Genomic DNA, 13,089 nt, shown 5'->3' on the forward strand with positions numbered 1-13,089 from the left:
CTGAGGACAGTTTAGATGCAGATCTAATACTTTGAATTCTAATTATTTACTTCCCCAGTTTGAGGGAGGGGAAAGAGGAGGTTATTTTACCTATCTAAATATTATACATTTATGTTGCTGAAGTTCTGTTGGAGGCAGACATAAAGGGTGTCTTGGGGTCACCCTTGTTAAAATATGTATTAACATCTCTGGAAATACAGTTAGGTTTTCAGACTTGTCTTCTTCTGGTATTCCCCTAACTCAAATATTTCTATCCTGCACTAGTCTTTATCCTCCCCTCAGTTGACCACCAGCTGTATGAGTACCTTATTGACCATTAGTGTATTTTAGTTAGTAACTGTCTTACCTTTTTCAATCTTTTTTTTTAAACTGATTTTCAGTTTTAATGCCCTTTCTCTCCAATACTTCCGTTCTCCTCATCCCCACTCCAACATGATTGTCCTGGTTTACTTACCATTGTGTTTAGCATTTTCTCTTTTCTTTCCAGCAATGCCAATATTAGTTTTTTAGAGAGTTGTTTGTAGAAAAGACTCCTTTAATCCTTGTAAACATGACTTCATGACTTTAAGGGATGGGAGCCAACAGATCATGCTAGAGCTAAGATGACAGCTGGATTAGCAATAGAGATGGCTTCAAGAAATCCATGGATCAGTCCTCATTTTGTTATGTGGGAATAGTTCCAGGGGTAGCTACTATACATTCTGCTAAATGAGGGTGTATGAACTTTCTCCTGTACTGCACTCTCAGCATATTTTTTACCCTTTGCACAGGGGAACTATGGGAAATACATGTCCTTTCCTGCTCCTTTCATATTCTGTCGAATGCAAGCAATGTGAAACAAAACAAGAAACAGAATATAAAGTGGAGCTATGATAAGGAGAAAACCTTGTTCCTTTATTATGCTTTGACTTTACTTCTGTTGTGTAATTTTTGTGAAGAATCCTGTAACTTGCTTTGCCCAGTTTATTCACACATCGCTATTAAATAAGTCAAAATGAAAAACCTTTGTAGAAGGATTATGCACCTTAGGAATTTTTCTGGTGATAGACTCCTTCACAGCCAGAGCTTAACTGCCTCAAGTTTACCTTTCTCAAATCTATGACAATCCTCATTAACAAGCTACCGAATCAATCACATACCTCAGTGAGAACCTGTTTGAGTTTCCCCAGGCACATGGCTTCATGTAGATTTGTCATGCAGCATGCTAACCTTCACTTATGCTATATGGCAGTCTGTCTGAAATTGGTGTATATACCAAATGGACACCTATCAAGTCAGTGCTAGTTCCCCTCAATATCCTTCCCTTCGTAAATTGGTGGAAAGATCCCAGTCATGTCTGCAAGGTTGGTTTGTTCTTCCCACCAAACTCCTTGTGACTGATGCATCCCTTGTATGATGGGGAGCTTCTTTCAACTGCCATCAAGTTCAGTGCTAATGGACCCAGAAGGAAAAGAGGTTGCACATAAGCCTCTTAGCACTTAGGGCAGTTCATTGACAGACTGCCTGAGCAGACAGTTCCCCATGGACCATGAGTTGACTATCAGAGAGTCCGTAGTATGAAGCATCTCCCAGGAATGAGGTCAATCATCAGTAGACCTCTTTACAAAGATGAGAACAAGAAATTACCCAAATTCTGCTTGGTTTTTTATCAGATACATTCTTCATTTTACTGATGATATGCACCCATTCTGCTGATATGCACCCAGATGATATGCACCCATCCTGCTGATGACAATGCTTTTGAAAGAGATCAGGCAGGAGCTCCAATGTGGCTAATTCAGTTTTGGTACTTGGGTCTGATGAGCCTATCAACATACCCTCCAAAACACTTGTCTCTTCTTTTCAACTTGATCTCCCAGGAAGATGGAGCATCCTGCATCTGAATCCATCTTTCTTCCACCTCACATTCTGGATGGATGACAGATATGGAGAGATCATGTCCTTTAGATCTTCAAAACATTTTGATTGATTGAACAGGAAAGATTCCACCAGGCTTACATATGCTGCCAGAGTTGCACAATTTTCTCCCACCGTATGGGAGAATTCCTAAAGGGCTTTGCATTTGTTTTCCCCCAAGTTGGGGAGACTTACCCTCTCTCGACCCTCAATGTGACCCTATAGAGTTTGATGGGATCCCCATCTGAGCCTTTGGTAACTTACTCATTGCTACATTTATCCATAAAATCAGCATTTCTGTAGCAATTACATCAGCCAGAAATTTGGGAAAATAAGGCTCTTATGGCAGACCTTCCATATTCAATTTTTCATAAGGATAAGGTCACACATAGGCTCCATTCCAAATTATTACCTAAGGTAGTTACTGGTTTTCATTTGAACCAAAGATACTTATCTGCTTTCTGTCAAACCACATACCAATGAGGGGGAGGCTACATTACATATATTTTGTGTCCTTAGAGCACTAGCTAATTATTTACTTTAGAATTTACATTTTGAGTCTCTCAAGACTCTTCATAGTATATGCAGACATGTTGATAGGGCCAGGCCATTTCAATGCAGAGACTATCAAAGTAGATGTCAGTCTGTATTAGACTCTGTTATAAATTAGCCAATTTATATCCCGCAGCTCAGATTAGGATTTATTTTATTAGGGCTCAGGCAGCATGGGCAGCTTCCTTGAGAAGCTGGCCAAAAGATTCTAATCTTGGGTGCATGCACACCACAAGTGGAATACAGCTGGACAACACATCTTTAAGAACCACTGTTTATTGTAAGGTAAGTAATTTCATAACCAGCTCTTTCACCTCCTTCCCCACAGGCCCTGGTGAAGGGGCATGTTGGGGCAGTTAGGGTGTGTGTCTGGAGTATGCTTCACTCCAGCTATCCCTACCTGGCTCATGGTGCCTTGAAGCCATGGTTCCTTAAAAGCTTCTGCATGCTCAGCCCTTTTGAAAATCAGGCCAATTTATATTATGTGCCTAAATTTGGAGTCGGAAGTGTAAGTTAAGCACCTAGTCTTTGAAGATCTTGGCCCAGATCTTCAGTGTTAGAAATGAAGACTATGCTCAGCTCCCGTGTTTAAACAAAAATCAGATGCAGGTTGAATTCCGCATATTCACATTTTTCACCAGAAATAATAATAATAATTTAAAAAACAATGCTTTTTCTTTTACAACGTCATTGGTGCTTTTTAATGCTTATAAATGCTAAGGACAAATAGTATTAACTATATCAAGTTATAATGTAGGGAGAGATTGACGTTTTACTATACACCACTGTCAATACAGACAAAGAAACTGTGAAAATAATAAATTGCTGTAAAGAGTCAGTTTCTTCTGATACTGAAAAAGAACTTTATTAGAATAAAAAAACAGTATTATCACTAAAGCTTCTCTCTCTCTCTCTCTCTCTCCATTTCACATGCAGAGTTTCTGCCTAGAACTTCTGCCAACTACTTCCTTCCTTGATTTATGCCACAAATTTAAAGAAAAGTACATATACTCTCACACCCATTGTTCCAATCCTGGATCTTTCTTGAGTACACACTGTCAATTCTGCTGAAACTCCATAGTGATTTTTATGTGGGTATCAATTATTTTTTATTTTAACCTAAACCCCAAACTGGAAGCTTGGTGTCTAATATGTAAAATGAGCAGGCAGTTTTGGTTGTTGAAAAGTGTGGGGCAGAGGGATAACCCTTTTTCTTATCTGTCCATAAATCGCCAAAATATCTTGCTGCCAAGTGGGAGAGGACATTTTATTCAGCACAAACACGTGAGATTTACTAGGAAAAGTTCTTGTGTAAAATTAGTCTTGGTGGAAAGGCAGTTTTAGGACAAAGTCCCTCTGCCTTACTATTGACTTTATATGCATATTCGTTTGGTGCTGATTCAGATACCTTAGAAAAATAAATATATAAATATGGTTTCCTTTTCATTTCCCATAGCAGTTGATGTTCTGTATCATCCTTAAACAGGATTTCTCTTTCTGACATTTCTATCTTAAGTCTCTGATTTTCAGTCACTAAGGACACATGAGAACATACAGAAGATGACAAAAATTTTCAGAGAATGCTGAACTTGTCATGTATTATCTGAAAACAATAGAGATGTTTTAAAGCAACATTGTTGTGGTTGACAGATCCAGATATGATTTTCCCAACTAAAAAAAATATCTTCTCTTACGTGTGTAGCTTACCTTAAATATTCCATAAATATGCCCAAAAGATTATTAGGCCTCTGAAACAAAGCCAGTCTTCCAGTGAAAGGGGAGAATCCTTCCCCTGTGCTGCAAAGGAGCAGTTGGTGGGTTTGTGTGGAGCAAAACACAGTATAGGGAGTGTCTTTTCCTCCCCACTCTCTAACCGACACAAGCAGCGGGGTAAGATCTATGCCTATCGCTCCACTGAGCACTAGTAAAAGAGGATGAGCTACCATGCCAGCCAGCGTGCTATGTTTTAGAAGCCAGCTGGATATGTATTACTCAAGGCCTATGCTGCTAGTTCTCTTTAACCCTTAGCATTTTACATTCCGATATACTTGTTTGCAGCATTCCGCACTGCCCGCAATCTCAAAGGTGGGTATTTTTCTGGACTAGAGTATTGGCTCTTTTAAGAGTCTGGACCTGGGAGAAGGGGATGCACCTGAGCTGGTGCATGGGCTAGTGCCATTCAGTTAAGCTGCTGACTCCTCTCATCCTCCCTGGTCCAGAATGTCTGTCATCACAAAAAAAAGTGATATATATTCAACTAACAATCAAATATGTCACTTAGGTTAGTTTTACAAGAAGTTTGGGGGTTAACGTTTGCTCTCTGAGAGACTATCGGTAAATATAACAATCACATAGGGTCACCAAAAAGAATGGTTAAAATCTGTACTACTTAAAGGGCTGGGCAAAATCTCAGACTGTCTCAATTTGTAGCATAAGGAATCCACCTACAGGAGTCAGTAACAACTATATATAGCACCGTATTGTAAAGTATCTACTGAAGGAATAAGTTTATTCATTCAAGAATCTGGACTCACTTTGTTTCAGGGTCTGCTCTGACCCATCTCCTGATGGTCTTTGAAAGAAACAAAATTATAAATTATTTTACGGGTATCTGCAAAGACAAAAACTTCTGAACTAAGACCACTGTGGAATTCTGTTCTGAATTTCATGCAACTACAATGCAATCCAGGTATAATCCAAATTAGTAGTAGGTGTTCCTAAAAATATAAGAGATTTACTTTCGAGGCTTGAAATTAGACAAAGGTTTCTAACCATCAGAGGGGTGAAATTTTGGAACAGCCTTCCGAGGGAAACAGTGGGGGCGAAAGACCTCTCTGGCTTTAAGATTAAGCTTGATAAGTTTATGGAGGGAATGGTTTGATGGGATAATGTGATTTTAGTCAATTTATCAACAGCGTGCCATCGCTGGTAAATAGTATCAATGGTCAATGAGGGTCTGGCTGGAGAATCTTACCTGCATGCTCGGGATTCTACTGATCGCCATATTTGGGGTCAGGAAGGAATTTTCCTCCAGGGTAGATTGGCAGAGGCCCTGGAGGTTTTTCGCCTTCCTCCGCAGCATGGGGCGGGGGTCGCTAGCTGGAGGATTCTCTGCGACTTGAAGTCCTTAAATCACAGGATTTGGGGACTTCAACAGCTGAGTCAAGGGAAAGGGGGTGGGTCAGCTTTTGTGGCCTGCATCATGCGGGAGGTCAGACTAGATGATCATACTAGTCCCTTCTGACCTTAAAGTCTATGAGTCTATGAGTCTAAATGCTTATTCAAACTAATTAAGGATGTAATTTTGCAAGGATGCACTTTCTAAACTAATGAGGTTTGCTGTACTGCCTGCATCTAGAGCCAGATACACTGGGAAAGCAGTTTTATTGACACTTTGGCACTCCTGCTTCTGGTATTGGCTGAAACGTGAAAGTGCAGATGCATGTGGAAATGTAAAATAAGGTTGAAAGCTGAACTTTCACCTGCCAAATTAAAAGAGATCAGGCTGGGTTTGGTTTGGGAGATTGTTTGGGTTTGGTTTTATTTTATCTGAAATGGTTTGCTCATCTCTCATCTATGTCTCTGGTAAGTTTCAGTGAGGAAGCAGGAGTGGGGGACACCTGAAATGTCTATGCTTCTGTGTCAAAGATAGTCTTTTGAATATACAGTGGATCCAGTTCTCTTCTGCTCTATGTCCCCTTTGTTGCAATTCAGTGCAAAGGGGGTCATTAAAGATGTAGAAATGGCTATTGGACAATATCCCCACAGAGGTGCTGCCATGGAGCTATTCTAACTTACACCAAAGGCTAGACCAGGTCTAAAGCTCCCTTCTACAGTTCCTACGGGAAGCACGGGAACAGGGTAGCAGAGGATAAGGCTTCGTATATTCACCACAACAATTAAAGGAATATGGACAGGAAATGGTTACTGTTCATGACCAGATCCATAAATAACATCGCTCAGACTTAAATAACTGGGACATGACTCCAGATAGCAACAAAAGAACCTCAGTAGGTTCAGATAAGCACAAAAACAACTTTTTCCTCAGATTTCCAGTACAGTGGTAATGTGATATTCCTAGGGTTGTAGTTGAGAGACCAGCATGTAACAAATATGAGCAGATCTTGGAAAAATCATAACATCCATTCAAGTAGCATCACTAGTAATGAAAATGCAATCAGATTGATCTGTTTTTTTTTTTAATTATTTAACCACTGATCTGTCTAATCAGATAGAAGGGGATTTGAATTGCAGTCCCAATATCAGAAAAAAGTTATTGAACAATGTCTGAGAGGCCCATTTGGCCATCCTGTATTTAAACCTTTATAAATGAAAGTAGTAGATTCTAATTTAATTGGAGAGCTCATGATGAAGGTTCCTGTCAAAGTATTGAAAAAGTTGCACTTTTCTTTCTTTAAAGAGATACTCTACCTGTAGTTTAGACCTTCTCATTCCCATTGGCATACGTAGTGTCATTCATATTCACTAATCAAGAGTCAAATACACAATGAATGCAGAAGCTTTGTTTGCATGCAGTGGGTGACTGTCTTAATCTCTTTGTGAAATAGGAGTTTACATTCACTTAATTCATGCTTCTTTGGTTTGCATTGTCCATGAATGTGATTGTTTGCCAGCAAACACTAAGAACATAAAGTAACCTGTGTAGGTTAAAGACAGTGAAAGAAAAGAAGTAACAGACAAAACCAGGAAAGGAAGAATTGCAAATTACTTCTTGCTGCAAAGTATTATTTAATAATTATTGCAGTTAGAACCCTTCAGGAGATGATTTTTAAAAATCACCAAAGTGAAGTACAAGTCCAGAACTGTTTTGGCATGAAAAATCTGTCCCTTCTCACATTTTTCCACTTAAAAGAAAATGTACTATTGGCATCAGAACTACCCTGCCAGCACAAAGGAAAATACGTGCAGTTTCAGATAAATCCTCCCCTTAGGGAGGTAATTTGCAGGTCTGTGTAAGTGTCCAAGAGCCTTGATTCCAAATCCCATAGAAAGGGCTTCCTCTTTGGCCTAGTCTTCACTTACCGGCTGGTCCGGAGGCACGCCATCGATGTTCTGGGATCGATCCCGGAAGTGCTCACAATCGACGCCGGTACTCCAGCTCGCCGAGAGGAGTACGCGGCGTCGACGGGGGGAGACTTCCGGCCGCGTCTGGACCGCGGTAAGTCCGGAGTAAGGTACTTCGAATTCAGCTACGTTATTAACGTAGCTGAATTTGCGTACCTTAGTCCGAAGTCCGGACTAAGTGTAGACCAGCCCTTTGTTTTGCTTTGTGTGTGTCTCTCTCCCCAAACATGGCATCATACCTCTCCCAAGCCAATGACAGTACAGAAGCATTAACTTTTAAAAATACAATTTCTCCTTGACTTAAATAATTTGAGGTAATGTTAAAGCCATATAATTATAAGTAGATAATAATAATAATTAATAACAACCCTACCCAAACCTATGTTACTATTATGTTAAGATTACAAGTTTAAATCTAATGAATGTCAAATATGAAAATTAAAAGATGAAGAATTTCAAAAACAGGACCTCAAACTAGGTTCTTACATCCTGATTTAGGGCTGGTCTACACTAGCAGGGGGGATCGATCCAAGATACGCAACTTCAGCTACGCGAATAGTGTAGCTGAAGTCGAAGTATCTTGGATCGAATTACCTGGGGTCCACACAGCGCAGGATCGACGGCCGCGGCTCCCCCGTCGACTGCGCTACCGCTGCTCGCTCTGGTGGAGTTCCAGAGTCGACGGTGAGCGCATTCAGGGATCGATAAACCGCGTCTTAACGAAACGCGATATATCGATCCTAGATAAATCGCTTGCTACCCGCCGATACGGCGGGTAGTGAAGACGTACCCTTAGCCTCTCAAATAAGTAGGCTGGTTTTCAAAACTTCTCAACACCCAGCGGCTCCCACTGAAGTCATTAAGAATGTAGAGGTTAAGGAACTTAACTGGAGGATCCTATTTTTTGAAAACTTTGGCCAAGATTTTTATAGAATCATTAACATTTCCACAATGCAAATGCTATATTTACTTGTACATCTAATAGCTAATACTTATGCATCTAATGGATTCATAGACTTTTCTGTGTTTGCATATTTAAACTTATTGATGAATCAGTGCAGGGTTGTTGATGTTGGGTGGGATGTAGGTGGGGTGTTTTTTTGTTTTGTTTTCTTTCTTACATTTTGAAAATGTCAGTTCCCTGTTCCATGTGTGATGGGTGGACTTGTAGCCTGACCCAAAGTTGGCTATATATAATTGTAACTTGAGGATTAACAGGTTCTTTCCCAAGATCAGGCCCAGTAAGATTATTGTAAAATTGCCATATAATTTGGGAACCCGATGTGCACAGGTGCAACACTCACACTATAGGAACTCTCTCTATATAAAAATATATGATTTAATAATTTAGCAAAGTTATGCACACATTTAAACTTAACAAAGCAGTTAGAGATAATACAGAAAGTACATTTGGACGTCCATACTTACACCCTTATCTTTCATACTTAACCATTATCTTTCTCATAACTGTCACCGTCCTCATTTTCCCTGGTGGCCATCATTCTTACTCCTCCTACGGTCTACATCTTGACAATCTCTCTGCTGCCCCTGGGATGTTACTTTTATAGTAGGTTATGCTAAAGATCCATGACCAATGCATATTCAATAGAGGTCCTTATTTGTATTTGCTTCCCTTAAGGTGTCCGTTTTCTATAGGTTAATATATGTATGATGTTACCCTATTAGCATACACTTCAATTTGCTGTCATGGCAGCTTTGCGGTCAGAGGTCTTGCCCAGAACTTTCCGGATGCTGGTGTCAACTATGTTCTGTGCTGGGGTCAGCTGTGTTCTGTGGGTGGCTGATGTCAGTATTCTGGACCAAATTCCCCCTCTTGCATGGTACTTTCAGTTCCCTATAACGTACAAGTTACTTAAGTTTATCTATACCAAAGGTTATAGGCGTCAAGCCTCACACTATCTACTAAAGCCAAATCTTACAGGATAAAAGCCTGTAGGTTCCTTGCATTACTACTAAATATAATAAAGCAAAATAACAAAGCAATGAATATAATACAGGTAAGTTGGCCCACTGGGCTACAGACTCTCACCCCCCTTTGGGGAGACTAGCCCCACAGCCCCACCTCTTCCACACGAAGTCCTGAGCCCCACCCCTTCCAGCCAGAGCCCCCTGTGGCCAGAGAAGCCCCTGGCTGGCCGGAATCCCAAGCTGCTCCCCTGCCATCACCGCCAAAGGAGCCCTAGGCCAGTCCCAGCCGGCCAACCAACTCAAGCCCCGTCTGGAGTAGCCCCAGCCAGCCCACCGATCAAGCCCCGGCCAGAACAGCCCCAGTCGCGCTGGCAGGCCCGGGACCACAGCATCCCTGGCCCAGTGTCCCATGGCAACGGCCTTCCCTGGCCTATTATACCCACCCCCATGACCTTTTCCTAACATAGGAGGCAAAATTTAGATGAAATTAGAAGAGCTATATTTAAGATTTGTTTAGCCATTATTTTCCTGGAATTTTGCAACATGGTTATATCCCCAGGACATGCATATGATCTCCATTGTTACTTGGATTTTTTCCAGCATGATTGATACCAGGAGTCCTCATCTGGTGTGGGGGACAGATGGTCACAAGTTCATGACCTGCCCTTCCCTTATTGCTAAATAGGAGGGTAGTTCCAGCAGGGATCCTACTATGGAAGTTGAGAACCACTGGTATAGACAGTCTTAAACCTGAACTAAAATTTGTATGGAGCACATAATAGCTGGTGCCTAAATCTGTACTTGGGTTAGTTTTAATTTAGACTCTCTGATTGTTTTGGTACTTACACCTGTATATGCGATCAGATCAACTTCACTAGATGAATCCAGCATCTTTCCCCCATGTTTGGGGCAGGAACCATCTTTTTATTCTGTTCTAGATGTTGACGGTTATACAAATAATAAATAGTAATAATCAAAAATGGAGTGTGGATGGACTCCTATAATCTGCGATTGCTGTGTGACGCTTCAAAACTCTTTCTATATATACATACACGTGTGCGCACACACACATACACAGCAATACAAAGATTCCAGAATGAGTCTTTCGGGGCAAGGTAGAGCAAGGCCTTAATTTTTGTCAAACTTGGCATCACTTTGAAGTATTTAGAAAAATGTGATTTGTTTGTGTAAATTAGTCTTCCATTTTACATTGTCAGACGAAGTAAGATGCCCAGCTGAAAAAGGTCAGCAAATTTGAAGGCACCCATTTCTATCCCCATAATCCAATGTAAGGAATTCTGATCTATTTTAATTGAACAATTTGCAAAATTCAGCCCCCACAGCCTCAAAGATGGGGAGGGGTTTGTCTGGTCAAGCAGCAAGAAAGAGGGTGTGGCTCTTTTAAGGGTTCCCCCCTCCTTTTGGTGGGGTGGGGGGGAAGGGAGTTAGGCATCACCTGATCTAGGGACTGGCTAGAAAGGCTCTTGAAAGCCATTGGGCCCCAGGTAGACCAGCAGGGAGAGTTTATATATCTATTTATGCCCTGACCTGCCAGTTAGAGCTCTGTCTCGCATTTGGCCCACAGGCAGATGGCCAGTTCCCCCTGGAAGTTCACAGCTGGGCCTCATCATTGGGCTATTCTGAGTTGATATGGATAAAGGGTTGTTATATCAGAAGCAAGGGAAGAGCCAATGTTTGGAGCTATGGGCCCAGAGGTGGGCAGCCAGTTCCCTAGAGGTTTGCAGCTGGGCCTTTGGTGCTGAGGCAAACCTGAGTTGTCTTGGCAAGAGGAGCATCCAAGAAATGGCCAGCTGAAATGATTACTGTACACCAGGGTGAAAATTATCTGGGATTTTGTATGGGGCAGGGGGACTTAATCATCAAGAACAGAGAGATTTAGGGCAGATCCAGGACCTTTTCTCTGGGCAGACTGCAAACTGGTTTGAAATATTACAGTGGACAGTGTGGTGAGATTCTGTCAGGCCTCTGTAGGTTACAAAGTGTGAATCATCAGGAGAGGGAAGTTGATACTTGCACACCAAAATTTTTAGGGATAATGGAGTACAGCTCTCTGATCCAGGATATATTTTTGGTTTGGGAGGGACTTATTAAGTATTTGGGAACCTGGCGGGCAGTGGGGAGTGGCAGCCAAACTAGTGGCAGGTGTCCAGTGCAGGTACTTGTTCTATAGGGATCTGGTTCCCTGAAAAACTGAAATTGGAAGTACACTCTGGGGGAAGGCATCCCCTAAAGCAGCTGGGGAATGAGACCGAAGCTCCTAACAATCCCCTTTTCTCAGCCCCCCGAGCGCTTATGTGAGGGGAGGGCGGTGGATTTATGGGGGGACTGATGGCCACCTTCCACAAGTAGTTGGAAATGAGTGAGGAGGGAATGATAATTTGTACAGTGCAGTTCATTGCCAGATAATTCCCAAACGAGATAATAAAGGCGCAGCCTAATTAAAACCACATCCTTCACACGTTGGCATTTTTCCTGTGTGTTTGGGACAATGTGCTCATCTCCATGCGCTCCCTCTTTGATTTTGGTCATTTAAAAGTCAAACATGCATTTTTTAATGAGTATAACTCATCTGTTTTCTCTGCAAGTGCAAAAATGTATAAATCTGTTACTAATACATTCAAATTATGTAGGGTTACCATACGTCCGGATTTTCCCGGACATGTCCAGCTTTTGGGGCCTCAAATCCCCGTCCGGGAGGAAATCCCAAAAAGCCGGACATGTCCGGGAAAATAGGAGGGAGGGCCTGGCGGTGCTCGGCCGGGGGCCGAGGCTGGAGGTGCTCGGCCGGGGGCCAGGATGGGACTGGGGCCGGCGGTGCTGGGCCAGGCCCGGGGCCGGGATGGGACCGGGGCCGGCGGTGCTGGGACGGGGCCGGGCCGGGCCGGGGGCCGGCGGTACTTGGCCGGGACGGGCCCGGGGCCGGGACGGGGCCGGCGGTGTTCGGCTGAGGCCCGGGGCCGGCGGTGTTCAGCCATGGCCGGGGCCCAGGGGCCAGGGCCAGGGCCGGCGGTGCTCGGCCGGGCCTGGGGCCGGGGCCAGAGACGGCGGTGCTGGGCCGGGGGTGCTCGGCCGGGGGCCGGCGCCTCAGGGCCCGAGCCGAGCCAGGCGGGAGATGCCGGGGCCAGAGCCTCTTGGCCTGGGCCGGCCGGCCGCCAAAAGGAGCCGCTCGGCCAGGGGGGCCGGACTGGGCTGCGCCACACCCCGCCCCAGCTTACCTGCTGCCTCCCTGTTTCAGGCTTCCCGCAAACATTTGATTCTCGGGAAGCAGGGGAGGGGGAGGGGGAGGAGCAGGGGGCGGAGCGTTCAGGGGAGGGGGCAGAGTTGGGGCAGGGAGTTTGGGGAAGGGGCGGAGTTGGGGCCCCGTGGAGTGTCCTCCTTTTTTAAAACTAAAATATGGTAACCCTAAATTATGAAAATAGATTTAATGCAGAAAAGAGACATTAAATTAAAAGTAAAAACTGTGGTTTAAAGTTGCATTTGTTTAATTTAAAAAAATTAAATAAATAAAACTAAATGTAGTGGGCCTTGATCCTGATTGGGTTATTTATACAGTACATATTTCAGGATAGATCACACTATCAAGGTAAATTATTGTTCCTATTAATG

General features: G+C 43.0%; 1 protein-coding gene across 1 annotated transcript in view; it reads left to right on the forward strand.

Annotated features, from left to right (window-relative positions):
• Positions 1-13,089, forward strand: part of PCDH15 (protocadherin related 15) — a 1,464,924-nt gene that overhangs the window by 1,260,438 nt on the left and 191,397 nt on the right. The window lies entirely within an intron of this gene.

Source organism: Malaclemys terrapin, chromosome 7 (assembly GCF_027887155.1).
Source record: "Malaclemys terrapin pileata isolate rMalTer1 chromosome 7, rMalTer1.hap1, whole genome shotgun sequence".
Lineage (NCBI taxonomy): Eukaryota > Metazoa > Chordata > Testudines > Emydidae > Malaclemys > Malaclemys terrapin.